Source organism: Bison bison, unplaced genomic scaffold, assembly GCF_000754665.1.
Source record: "Bison bison bison isolate TAMUID 2011002044 unplaced genomic scaffold, Bison_UMD1.0 scf7180017864373, whole genome shotgun sequence".
In the NCBI taxonomy this organism is placed as follows: Eukaryota; Metazoa; Chordata; class Mammalia; order Artiodactyla; family Bovidae; genus Bison; species Bison bison.
Window position 1 is genome coordinate 4,401,639 of NW_011494945.1, and position 14,059 is coordinate 4,415,697.

Below are 14,059 nucleotides of genomic sequence, written 5' to 3' on the forward strand. Positions count from 1 at the left end.
CTCCACCCCAAACTCTCTTCTAAACTGTAGTTCAATTGGTTCTCAAACCAATGCATTAGAATCACCCAGAGGGCTTACTGATATTCAGATTGCCAGGGCCCTGTTCCTCAAGTTTCATATTCAGTTAGTCTGGGGTGGGGCCTGAGAATTTACATTTCTAACAAGTTCTTTGGTAATGCTGATACATCACTTTGAAAACCACCCTTCTGGTTTCATATTTCTAACTAACAGTCTCCACCTGGTTATCCACAGGTGCCTCAAAGGTCACATACAGTGTCAATTAGAGGGTTTGTTTATTGTAAGCCCTAGGAACCAATTTGGGCTAACTACAGCAAAACAAGAATTTATTAGGGAGTTCACAGAATCAACGTGAAGGCTGGTAAACCATGTTCCAAATAAGACAGGAACAAGAAAAGAGACTACTTGACAGTAGAAGCATTACCTCTAAGTCAGAAGAAGTAAACAGTGTTTCTTGTATTCTTAAGTCTCTCTGTTCAAGATTCATTCCAAATGAGAGTCCTTTACCCAACCCTGAGTTGTACCAGGGCAGCGATAGAAAAGATTATGGTGGAAGTAGCCACAAAGGACTCCTCTTCTTTCTTACTTAGTTTAGACCCTTCTAATCAAGCAGGTGGATTACTACAACAACCTCTTAACTGGTTTTCTTGCCCCTAATCTAACCTTCAGTTCATTCTCCTCATCTTCACATCATCTTCAGTTACCTCTTTAAGACATGTCATTTTCTTCTTTGCCTTGTCTGGTGTAGTGTTCCTATCTTAAGTAATAAATTACTTCTCCTTATGTGCAAGTGGTTGGGATACTTTTACCTCAGCAGACTCATAAAATGGAAAAGTAGTTTTAGAAGGTAGGGAAATATGTTCTATTGTAAAATGAGGATCTAATTCCCTAGCAAGGATCAGAAGTGGTCCCAAAGGTCTGCATCAGGACCCCTCCAGGAGCCTCTAAGAGATGAGTATCTCATGAGACTAAAGACAAGGACCTAGCCCTCAATTGTATTACCAGCACCGGACTCAAAACAGGCACTTAATGAAATCATCTCCAGGCCCTCCTTACTTTAGGTTAGTATATGTGTTAGCCTCCTGACTGACTTCCTGGTCTGTAGTCTCTGCCTGCCTATCTCCTTACTACCAAATCCTTCCTGTATAGCAATGCTAAATCAAACCGATCATTTCCTGCTCAAAACTATCAGACTCCCCAAAACATGCTTGCCAACTATAAACCTCTCAGTATTCAAAGCCTTCCATAATCTGGTTTCAACCTACTTTTCTAGGCTTTCTTCCACTTGTTACTTACACTGTCAATCTTGTCTAGACAAACAAGTTTTTCTCAATAAACCCTTTTCTGTTCTTATCGGTTTGGTTCCACTTTTTGAACCGTGTTTGTCCCGTGGTGTATACTCTACCCTACCCTACCTTCAAAGTCTAGGTAAAATGTGTCAGTATGTGTGTGTGTGCCAAGTTGCTTCAGTTGTGTCTGATTCTTTGTGACCCCATGGACTATAGCCCGTCAGGCTACTCTGTCCATGGGATTCTCTAGGCAGGAATACTGGAGTGGGTTGCCATGCCCTTCTCCAAGGGATCTTTCCAACCCAGGGATCAAACCTGGGTCTCTTATGCCTCCTGTATTTGCAGGCAGGTTCTTTACCACTCACTAGCACCACCTGGGAAGTCAGTGTTCCTAACCTTTTTTAATCCATGACTCACATTTCAGGTTCTTTTGGACATGCCCTCTTGTACGACATACCTGTTAACTCCCGAGTTAAGGATCTTTCTATTTGGAACTTTTTCAAACTAATGTCTTGTTTGTATAAATACTTCATGAGTTAAACACATACTATCTTAAACTTCATTATAAGCTTGTGTTATTTGTTTTACCGGATTTAAAGAGCATTAAGAAGCTTTCTATTATGACTTAATTTTCTGTATTTCCCAGAAACTACTCCTGTGTCTTACACATAGTAGTGGTGATTATAATCTGTTACATAAATGGATGTTTATAATATGGGGCTAGTGTTTGGTACTGATCCCTTATAGAAAGCAGCCAGTGGCTGCATCAGGAATTCCTGAACTGCTGGAATCAAGGGATGTAAGTCTTGGTGTTCAGAACTAGAAGCTGAGTCTAAAACCAAAGATGATCAGGTTGTAGTCAGATGCCAGGAGGCCAAACACAAGTATCAATTAAAAAGATCCAAAGGCCAAACCTGAGACAATGTGTAGAGTAAATGGTATGGAGTAAGGCAAAGGAAAGTAGAAAAAATAATAGGTTAATAACAAGTGGATGGGGATCCGGGATAGTAGACTTCTTTAGGGGCTTATGCATAGCACTTACCAAATCAAAATGAGTGGTTTGTTGGTAGAATGGAGTTGCCTAAGAATCAGAAGTTGGGGTGGCAGCCATTTATCATTTCTAGCAAAGAAACACATACATGGAAATAAATTTATAATTGCAAACATAGTGAAATATAAATCAATTTGCTTTGAGAGATTTAATTTGAGCTCCATTTTCTTGCTTCTGCCTTATCTCCTTAATTTCATAGTTTTGCACAAGATTACATACAAGTTCTAATGTATTTTTTTCCTTTATATTATGGATAGAGAAAAACATTTTTAAGAGATATAATATAGTACTCAATACCAAATACAAAAATTCAGAAAAAAAATTTTGCTATATTTTTTAGATTTTTAATCTACCAATTAGTAAAGCTACAATAAGAAAATGGTACCTAATAAGTGACAAATAGGAAAGCCTGGTGCGCTGCTGTCCATTGGATCACAAAGAGTTGGACATGAGTTAGTTACTGAAAAACACGACCCTAATAACCACTGATTTTCCTACATTGACTGTTCTCAGCCTGGAAAATTCTAAGAATATTTCACAAAGGTTTAAAAAAATTTTTAACATAAAACAAAAAATCCTAATTATCAGAAAGGCCTATTTTATTATTGAGAGCTCTAAAGAGTTTAATGCCGACAGCTACCTTTCCTTATCAAGCGCTTGTTTTGTTTGCCTGTCAGCCTGTGCGGCTGAGTGGAGCAGCTCTCTGCCACACAGTGTTTTCTTATACTAATTAGCAGCAAGCATGGTGGTAAAAACTAATGTCCACATGAAATGCACAGCAAAATTCACTTTAAATTCTATTGTAAACATGCAGTAGTCCTTGGCATGAATTGTAAAATAAATTTTGTTTTGAATTAAATGCTGGAAAAGTATACTTTTAAGACCTATATTATCCTTTCTGATATTGCTGAGACAAGGATAAACTCCCATATTAATTTCTTTAAAAGTCAGTATTTGGCAAACAACATAAAAGAATAGGAAGATGACTTACCAAAGAGCTAGGTGGATCCCACATACTCTTTGGAGTTTTAGGCAAGTTACTTATTCTAAATCTCAAATTTCCTCATCATAAAATCTAAAGACCTGAATTAGCTTAACGGTTCTTTAGAGGAAGAGGCATTAGAACTTGGTATTTCTGACTTGGTAGATGTGAGAGGGGAGAGTCTGGTAAGTGTGACTTTACAATACTTCATGGTAGATGTGAGAGGGGACAGTCTAGGTAAGTGTGACTTTACAATACTTCATGGGTGATCCTGATACATATTACTGGGTTAAGAACCAAAGGACTAAACCATTTCATGGGTCTCTGCAATTCTAAAACTCTATTTGTTATGTTCAATCAATGGAATTTTAATAGCTCCCAGCTTTCATCATTGTTCTCTTCTTAATGAATATATTTTAGGTAAATCCAAGTAGTCTCTAGTTGTTATAACTCCGGGCCAGAGGCCTAAGGCTCAGCTCACTTGAGTCATTTCATTCTTGCCTTTCCCAGCTTCCCCTTTCCACCATTTCTTAATGAAGTGTATTTCAGGTAATAAAGAAGCTCTAATTATTATTAATATTGTTGTTGTGTAGTTGTTCAGTTGTGTCTGACTCTTTGTGACCCCATGGACTACAGCACGCCAGGCTTCCCTGTCCTTCACTATCTCCCTGAGTCTGCTCAAACATGTACACTGTGTCAGTGATGCCATCCAAACATCTTACCCTCTGTCGCCCCCTTCTCTTCCTGCCCTCCATCTTTCCCAACATCAAGGTTTTTTCCTGTGAGTTGGCTCTTCACATCAGGTGGCCAAAGTATTGGAGCTTCAGCTTCAGCATCAGTCCTCCCAATGAATAATTTATTATTCTAAGTTATGAATAATAGCGTATAGTTACTGGGTGCTTACCAGTTCTAAGGTATTAACTCATTTAAAACACATAATTCAATCTTCTGCCAATGCAAGAGACACAGGTTCAATTTCTGGGTCAGGAAGATTCCCCTGGAGAAAGGCAGAGCAACCCACTCCAGTATTCTTGCCTGGAAAATCCTATGGACAAAGGGGCCTGGTGGGCTCCATCTACAGGGTTGCAAAAAAATCGGATACAACTTAGTAACTAAAACAATTCAATCCTCACAATCACTCTGTGAGGTAGGAACTTAGTATTATCATCTGTATATCATGGACGGGAGAACTGAGGTACAGAAAGTAATCTCCCCAAAATCACAGAGCAGGGACCTAGGGAAGCTGGGTTGTAGAGTCTGAATTCTTAACCATGCTGCCACTCAATAAACAAGTATATGTACAAACATACACATTGCTGTTGCCCATCCATGCAGCACTGCTTTCCCTCCTACTTCAGGGGGAAAGGGAGTGTGTTCTTAGAAATTTGTGGGATCAGAAATGATGGAAAGGGGAAGCTGGGAAAGGCAAGAATAAAATGAATCAAGTGAGCTGAGCCTTAGGCCTCTGGCCCCAAGTTACAACTGGAGACTACTTGGATTTGCCTCTAAAAGGGTAAGGATCGTAGTAGTGATTTCCCTTCCATTATCATTTCATTCCATAATGTTTGAGACTGTTCTTTTTGACTATTCAAATATTAATTTTAAAAACACTAAAAATTTACCTTATTGGATAGACAAGACCCCAAACTATAAAGTAAAACAGGAAAATAAGTACAAAAGCTAAATTTGAGAATCAGAAAGAGGTTAATGTAATTGAAATGATTCAGCCTAATACTACTTTTGGGTATACCAAGAATTTATAATATTGTATCTTGGTTTATGAAGCATGAGGTTCAGATGGGTAGAGACTAATACATTATAAAGAAAACATTCTCTTCCCAATAGTATGGATAGAGAATGATCTAGTCAGGACTGGAGGTCCTGAATTTAGTGTTACCGACAAAGTGACAATTCAGCGTTACCAACAAAGGTGAATTTATTGCACTGACAAGTCTGTCTACTCAAAGCTATGGTTTTTTCAGTAGTCATGTATGGATGTGAGAGTTGAACACATAAAGAAGGCTGAGCACCGAAGAACTGATGCTTTTGAATTGTGGTGCTGGAGAAGACTCTTAGAGTCCCTTGGATTGCAAGGAGATCAAACCAGTCAATCCTAAAGGAAATCAGTCCTGAATATTCATTGGAAGGACTGATGCTGAAGCTGAAACTCCAATACTTTGGAAACCTGATGCAAAGAACTGACTCACTGGAAGACCCTGATGCTGGCAAAGATTGAAGGCAGGAGGAGAAGGGGATGACAGAGGATGAGATGGTTGGATGGCAGCACCAAGTCGATGGATATGAGTTTGAACAAGCTCTGGGAGTTGATGACGGACAGGGAAGCCTGGCATGCTGTGGTCCATGGGATCGCAAAGAGTCGGACATGACTGAGCGACTGAACTGAAGTGCCAATATGCACAGCAGTTATTTTTCTCTATCTGGGTGCACTCAGCAACCTGGGAGCAGACACCTAGTTAAACTGGTGTTTTCCCAGGTGATACCAAGGCAACATAGCAAAGGAGACATGGTTCCTGGCAAGAGTGATAATTTAAAACAGAACGCAGCAGGAGACAAAAGAAGTGAAGGCAGAAGGCTGATAGGGAGAAAGATGTGAAGTCTCTGGAATGGAGTTCCCAACTCAGAGAAACCTGAGAAGGTAAAGGCTGCAGCGGAGTTGGGAAGAGCACTGGAAATGAGACGTCAGGGAACTGAGAATTGCCGTTAGGATGAAAGTTCTGGATGAAAGAAGATAGGATGAAAGTTCTGGCCAGATGTGAAGTCTATATTTCTGAAGTCAGAGGAGAAACATATTGGGTGTATGACGAGATTCTCAATGTGGCAACAGAAGTGAGAGGCTGAAGATCACATCAAGGAACTCTGAGGTTGGTGCTAGGAAGCTGTCTCTTTGGGTGATGAATTTTCTCAGGATGAGGGCAGGAACGCAGGTAAAGAGGAAGATATAGCCAAGTGTCATGGTCATTAATAAATTAAGTTTTGAAAGACCCTGGATATGCTTAGTACAGGGGACTGGATATTCTAGAAAGGTATATTTCTTCTTATTTATATGAGTTTTCAGTTAAGAACAGTTCATATTAATGCAGAAGCAGCAGCTTAAGAAAAATGAGTAATGTTTCCCCTCATTCTTAAGACTAATCTTTGCTGTACTTTTAAACTTGGCAAGAACCGCTGCTTCACATTTTGAAAAATATTCAGCTGTGCCGAGTGTTAGCTGCAGCATGCGTGGTCTTTGATCTTAGCTGTGGCATGTGGTCCCTATTGTTACCCTTACTTTTACCCAGGTAACTCCTCTTCCTCCTTAAATATTAACTTAGAGTCATATTTCTCAAGAAAGTCTTTAAGCTTCTCTCTAGACTAAGTTGGACAGCTTTGCCATGTGAGAATGGCACCCTGTTCTTCTGAAGTATTTGGTCATCTCAAATGATCTGTTTAATAGCTGTCTTTTCCACTAGACCAGGGATCAGTAAGCAATAGCTCATGGATCAAATCCAGCCCCACTGCCTGTTTTTTAAATAAAGTTTTATTGGAATTCACTCTTTCATATATGTGTGATTCATGATTGTTGTTGTGTTTCTGTGGCAAAGTTGAATGTTTGTGAGAGAGACCATATGGCCTGAAAAACCTAAAATTTATCTGTCCCTTTATAGGAAAACTTTGCTTAACCCTGCTCTAGACTATAAGAATGAAGGCTGAAATCATGCCTGTCTCTTTCACTTCTATATTCCTAGTACCTAGCATAATAACTGGCACCTAAGTATTTTTGGACTAATTTCAACCTCAAGCTTTAACCCATTTTATCAGTGATAACGCATGAGATCACAATAATTGGCCTGTGTTTATAACAGCATTATAACCACTGCTTATCCAGATAATGATTGTAGTATTCTAGTTGGGGTCGGGGGTGGGGGGAACAAAAATTAAATAATACACAAATGAATGGGTTATTGCAACCAGAGGTAAGTGCTATGGAAAAAAAAACACACAGTACAATTAGAGTGTGTAACAGAGAAACATAATCAAATACAGAGTTTGGGAAGCCCTCCATAAGTGATCTTTGACCTGAAATTTAAACAGTAAACTAACTAGGGAAAAGAGGTGGAGAGTGAACGAACAAACCAGGCAGAAAGAAAATCACATACAGTTCTCTCTTCTTTGGAGAGGAAGAACATGGCATGTATGGAGAACTGATGCTCCTGTCAAATAATAAACAGTAAATTACTGCAAAGTTAAGAGTAGGATCCAAAATGGAGCTAATCACTGTGATATTTATAACATTATATTTGAAACATTCTGTTCCTGACCAACAGTAGGAAAATGGAAGCTATTGTAAGTCCATGATACAGTGTATTCTGCATCCATTAGAATAATGTATACAAAGAATTCTCATTTGCATGGAAAATGTTTCTGCCTCAATGTAAAGTGAAAAAAAGAACCCAAGAGAGTATTTCCATTATGTAAAGTATTTATTGAAAAATTTTCTAGGGAAAAAATGGACTAAAATGTTAATCATAACTGCCTTTGGGTGGGATTGAATGTCCTATATTTTATGCTTTTTCATATTTTCTTTCCTATGCATTTCAAGATCCAACCAGTCCATGCTGAAGGATATCAGCCCTGGGTGTTCTTTGGAAGGAATGATGCTAAAGCTGAAACTCCAGTACTTTGGGCACCTCATGCGAAGAGTTGACTCATTGGAAAAGACTCTGATGCTGGGAGGGATTGGGGGCAGGAGGAGAAGGGGACGACGACAGAGGATGAGATGGCTGGATAGCATCACTGACTCGATGGATGTGAGTCTGAGTGAACTCTGGGAGTTGGTGATGGACAGGGAGGCCTGGCGTGCTGCGATTCATGGGGTCGCAAAGAGTCGGACACGACTGAGTGACTGAACTGATTTGAACATTTCAAATCTTTAAGATTAGAGAAACATATTTTACTGAAATAAGGAAACACAAGTGTTGGTCTGTGACCTACACATCTGACAGTAAATAGGCTCTCCTGGCTCTTGGAAAGGGGATGTAAATTGAGGATCAAAACCCAGGAGAGTTCACTGTCAATAACAATTAGTGGAAGTTCTCCTGGAGTGTGATTTAAGCTGTGCAGTGGGGACTTTGGGGCCAGGGAAAACTACCCTGAGATATGTCCACAGACATTTGCTGGTAAGATTTTGTATTTTGATTAAACTGAGAACTTAAACTAACCTTACTTATTATATGAGTTTGGTTTTTTCCGGCCTAGGCATAATCCATTGGAAATGCCCCAATATTAGTTCTGGATATGTAATTTAGATGAGGGTCCTGGAGAGCACAAGCATCAGTTCTAATATTACTCTATTCTGAAAGCTTCTTTTTGTTTCTCAAACATCTTCTTTAATTTATAGGCTCATTGGTCTCTCCCTTAAAACTACTACTGCTAATTTATGGAAGTAGAAGAGTTGAAAGTTGTTTTCTGAAAGTTCTGTTTCTCCCTGTGACTGAAAAGATTAACTGGTTAAAAAGATAAGAACAGAGAGAAATTCAGCTCTCACCACAATGATTAATTTTACTGTCCTTCAGTTTTTTTTTTTAAAGAAGAGACATAAAACTCCATTCTTTTAGTAAAAAAATATTTTATTAATCATTCAGGCAATACATATTTATGTACCTATCTTATACCCAGATGGCTACTGTGAATAAATTGGGGGAAACCTGCATGAAATCTTTTTCAGAGAGTGAGCAGTTGATGGCAACTGTCTCCAGAGTTTGCTATATTTACTTAGTTCTTCTAAATCCCTTCCAGGAGGAAATGAGTTTCTTTTCCATCATGGTTTCATAGAGACCAGACACTATGAAGGACTGAGTAAAAATTTCCCTTAGAAAAGATCAACTACCATTTATATGCAAGTGACACATAAAATTCACTGGTCTCCTTTAAATTTTCATTCCCAAATGTTTGCTTCATCACAAAGGTCATTCGTATTATTTGTCTGACAATGGGAAAAAAAGATCACCACAATTCTGCTCTCCCAGGTATGAGAATTTTGAAATCTTTTAAACTCAACTCTGTATTTTGCTCTGCTTGCGAATCCAAAGCAAAAATTGCACGTGACCTTTCCTAGATCTGTAATGATCATGGTTCCTAGCTGCAGACAGCAGAGTCCACTCCAGGAGTTCAGTAGACAGAAGTAACTCCTCTTTGGGGGCATTTAGAAATATATGGGGGCATTTTTATCACAGCGGAATGTACTGCCCAGGGGTCAGGGATGTTAAATATCCTGTACAATAAAGAATTGTTTCATCCAAAATATCAGGAGAATCCCCCTTGAGAAACACTGAGCTCAGGGTCAACTTCATGGGCATGCAAACTGTGCAGTCATACAGGGTCCACTGCTTGGTTTAATGCTCTGCAGTTACCATGCTGAAAATCTTAATACTTTTATGTTTGAATGTCTGTTTTATAAAAGAAGTCAGTGGTACAATGGATCATACAGGCAAGTAGAGGAGGCAACCTGTTTGTCTTTTTCCTTATACCCAGTTTGCATACATCAGTATAATGCCTCACAAGGATTATGATGAACCTAAGTAGTACAGGAACTCAGAGAGTTACAAAGTGGCTACAAGGCAAGCATGTTACATTAGTGACTGATTTAGTGGAGGCACTGACAGTTCTAAGAGGCAATGCTTTCCATTTCAACCAGAAGTTGTGTCAGGTACAGAAAGAAGACAGTGGCATCCTAAGACACACACGTGACCAAATAACTCTATCACATCCTTTCTTGTGTGTGTTACTTTCCTGTATGACTATTTTCACTGAAAATGATGACACAGAAGGAAGGGGAAAGATAGGGCAACCCATAGTTACTTTCAGTTCAGTCCTTCCTTACTAGGCTGTGCTCATATCAAGAAGGGAAAGAAAAACAGCTGAGATGATTGTATGCTGTATTTACACTGCTCTGAAAAGCACAAAATACATACTTGTGGGATGTACAAACTACAAAATATGAACTGTGTAATTTTGGTGATTTTGTGTATGAGTTAAATGCTCTTATATTTGCATCTATAAATGGCACTGCACAATTAAAAATAAATGATAAAATTCATCCTAATAGTCTAAAATTCTAATTTTTATATACTCAGAATGTCATTAAAACACAAATTAAAAAAACAGCACGACAAGTTGAGGGAGAGATGACAGAAGAAAGAAAAAGCCTTATATTTTCAGTACATGTAATAGCAATTTTTTTCCTGCTTTGTGAACAGGGGCCCTACATTTTTCATTTTGCTCTGGGCTCAAAAAACTGTGTAGCTGACTGTGACTGAGCTAGTTTAAGCAGCAAGGGATTAAAGGATAGTACTTAGCTCATAGATCTCTGAGAGGACCAAACAATACATCGCTAGAAACAACATCCAGAAAAAAACCACCCCAGGAAGAACATTCATCCCACATCACATTGCTATTCTAGCAGAAACCCACCGTAGCACCACTTGCCACAGCACCTATGACTCCCAAGACGGATGCCAGAATTCCTCCCCAGCTACTCAGAAGAATCAGACACCTCTGCCATGGTGTTTGCCAGAAAATCCCATTGCCCTGAGTGCAGCTGAGGCATTGTGTTGCTCATTTTCAGGTCTATGTCTTGAATGGGCGCATTTGATTGCTGGAAACTAGGTCGCATGGAGTGAAAGGCCAAAGCTAGCTGGTAATTGTCAGCTTCTTCTCCAACTAACTCCCCATTCAGTGAAACCACTTTGATAGATTGGGAGTATTCACACAATGAAAATTGGTCAGTACTAGAAATCAGGGTCTTTCCCCTCCTCCAGCCATCCTTAATGACTTACCAGCACACCACTTATCCATGCCAGTACTCTAGTTGCAAGGCAGTGTTGAAACAGTATTTTACAATTTTCTAACTTCTAAAGTACGGAAAAGCAAGCTAGAAGGGGGTTGGATAAGTGTTGAGTAAGCCATCTTATAATATCTGCCAAAAAATTATGGTATCCATTGCTTTCTGTTCTAGATTATAAATTGCTAAGAGGCAGATGCTAATAGACATTGAACAGTATTAGTATAGAAGGCTGAGCAGGCTTTTACTAAAGGCATGACATGATGAGCATAGGTCAGTGAACTAGAAGAGATGATCAAATGTTCATTGATATGACTGTAATACATTTCTGTGATGCTAGACTATAAAACCTCTAAGAGCAGGAAACATGTCTGCTTTCTCACTATATCTCAAATCATTTGGCAAATAGTCACTTAACAGTAACAACTAAAAAAGATGCTTTACAGTTATTGAGTATAGAGTTCAATTTCGGCATTTCTCATATTGTATGTAGGTAAGAGTTCCAAATGATTTTACTGTTTTCAGATGAGTTAAATATCTGGACGTCAAAGTTTATTTTGATACTTTCACATACATTATGTCATATAATATCCCATAAAAGTTCAAACAGGAATTATTCTCCATTTCATAGATGAGGAAAGAACCCCCCCAAAACAGTTATCTTTCCAAACTCATTTACCTAGTAAATGATGGTTTTTCATTCTCTAACTCAAGAGTCCAGAGCTGTTTCTTACCTCTGAAGAATATATTTATAAAACACATTTGACAGTGATTAATTAGGGAAGTATTGTCAGGCTTTCAATCTGACCATTAATTTAATTACATGCAACTGGACACAATATCCTAATTTCATGCTGCAAATATTTTTCTTCAAGAGTGAACATTCCTTCCTTGGAGTTCTAGAAGGATCTGAATGGTGGTTGCAATTGCCTTTTCTTAAAGTAAATGATGTTGATTTAAGAGGTAGGAGGAAAGAAAACATTTTCTAGAAATAGCTTATCTGTGAATTTGATGGTTGCTAATTGTTTAGTCACTAAATTGTGTTCAACTCTTGTGACCCATGGACTGTAGCCCACCAGGCTCCTCTGTCAATGGGATTTCCCAGGCAAGAACACTTTTACCTTTTTCTAGTTAGGAATAGTATAAATATTTATGGATTTACTAGATTGTAATATAGTACAGGCATTCATGATTTTATATTACCGAAGAACCACAACAGTGGTGGGTGGAGTTGCTAACAATACAGATTTCCAGGTCCCATCCCTCAAAAATGTGATTTAGTAAGGGCCAAGCTATTAAATCTTTTTTCAAAATATTAAATTTTAAAGAACACTCTAGTGGCATAGAATACTGTGAGAATCACTGGTACTGTGCATCTGATATTCAGTTTGTACAAGATATTTTTCCAGAAATTGCATTTTGTATGGTAGTCCTTTTTTAAAATCACTTCCATTGCCTTCTAAAACTTAAATCAACTTAAGAGATTTTTGCCTCTTAAAATACTAGGTAATTTTCTGGATATTAGTAGAAATCTTGCAAGATATGTTTATAATCATGCTCTCAGGTTGAAAACGCAGGCTAATTTGATGTGGTAATCAGTCTCCAATTCCCTGGAGCACAGATTCTTATTAGCATTGTATGTCATGGAATTTACAGACAGCTTACCAGTGCTCTGTCCCTTTGAGCTTTCTGGTTTTCCTACTTTGAGAACCACAGTATTTCCAAACGAGGATCTCTCTCACAACACTTCAAATATATAGCAACCTATTAACCATTAAAATACACCTGGAAATACATGTGTGAAAGAATGATCTCTAATTTGGATAGACTGAAAATGACTGTCAAAAGTCCTAATTCAGTGGTATATTTCAAACTTGAAACCACGGTTTTTGCCGTCTACTGCTTAAATAATTTTGCTGGGAAGAAACTTATAAAATTTTAAGGGAAAACTCTCGTTTCACAGATGAGCAAACTGAGGCCCCCGAAAAAAACCCAATTTGTCCAAGGTCACGCCCAGTGTTAGTGACCAAGTCAGACAAAAACCTAACGGTTCCAATATCATGGACAACCCAGCTGCATCGCTTACTACCCTCTTTTTCCCCCCTCGCTTTCACAACCGCACCCCTCCTTTTTGGATGAAGTTGTTCTAACGGTCCTTCCCTTTTGCTTTCTGGCCTTAGGCTAGTAAACCCTCACACAAACCATTAATGAGTAACACTGGGAGTCCACATCTGATGCGGTGACTTTCATGGGCCTTTTTCTTTGGCCAAAAATTTCGCTGAAGGGCTCTTAATCCTATATTCCGCTGGGGAAGGGAGGGAAGGAGGGAGGTCACTGGGAACTGACAAGTCCTTACATGTCCAGGCGCGCGCCCGGGACGCAGCCTGCGGGCCCCGGGAGAAAACCAAGGAAGGATATACTACGGCGAGAGGGAAGCAAAGGGGCGGGAGAAAAACACCGCTGTGGGAAATCCCTGTGCACTGGATCTGCCAACCCCTGGCAAAGATGAGCAGAGCCGAGCGTGAATAAATCTCATTAAGCGGCCGGGTGCAGACACTGCAGAACGGCGGCGAGGAGGAGGGGGCTCGGCGTCTCGCACGTTCGGGAGGGAACGGCGGGGCGGCCCTTTTATAGGCCGAAGCCCGCGCTCGCGCGCCCCCGCCCCTCGCGCCGCCTCTGGGCCACGCGCGAGGCCGCGGCGTTACCAGAGAAGGGCCGGCTGCGTCCGCGCCCCGCCTCCCGCGAGGCCGCGGCGGCACGAGATCTGCGCCTCGCCTTTCCCCCCGCCCCGCTCCTGCGGGCGGGGTTTCTTACCTTGTAAAAGGCCGTTTCCGCGGCTGCCCCCGCCTTCTCTGCAGGATGTGAAATGGCGGGGGGGA

At 39.8% G+C, this 14,059-nt stretch overlaps 1 long non-coding RNA gene across 3 annotated transcripts in view; it reads right to left on the reverse strand.

Annotated features, from left to right (window-relative positions):
- The window catches only part of LOC105000642, a 17,371-nt gene extending 3,318 nt beyond the window's left edge, over positions 1-14,053 (reverse strand). For 2 of the 3 annotated variants that reach the window (XR_826764.1, XR_826762.1), the window contains exons 1-2: positions 13,995-14,053; positions 2,350-2,427 (exon numbers count right to left, since the gene is read on the reverse strand). This is a non-coding gene — a long non-coding RNA (uncharacterized LOC105000642). Of the gene's footprint in view, positions 1-2,349; positions 2,428-4,062; positions 4,101-13,994 lie in introns of those variants that run through there. The other variant, XR_826763.1, reaches the window with a different exon arrangement.
- Between the last annotated feature and the right edge of the window lie 6 nt (positions 14,054-14,059).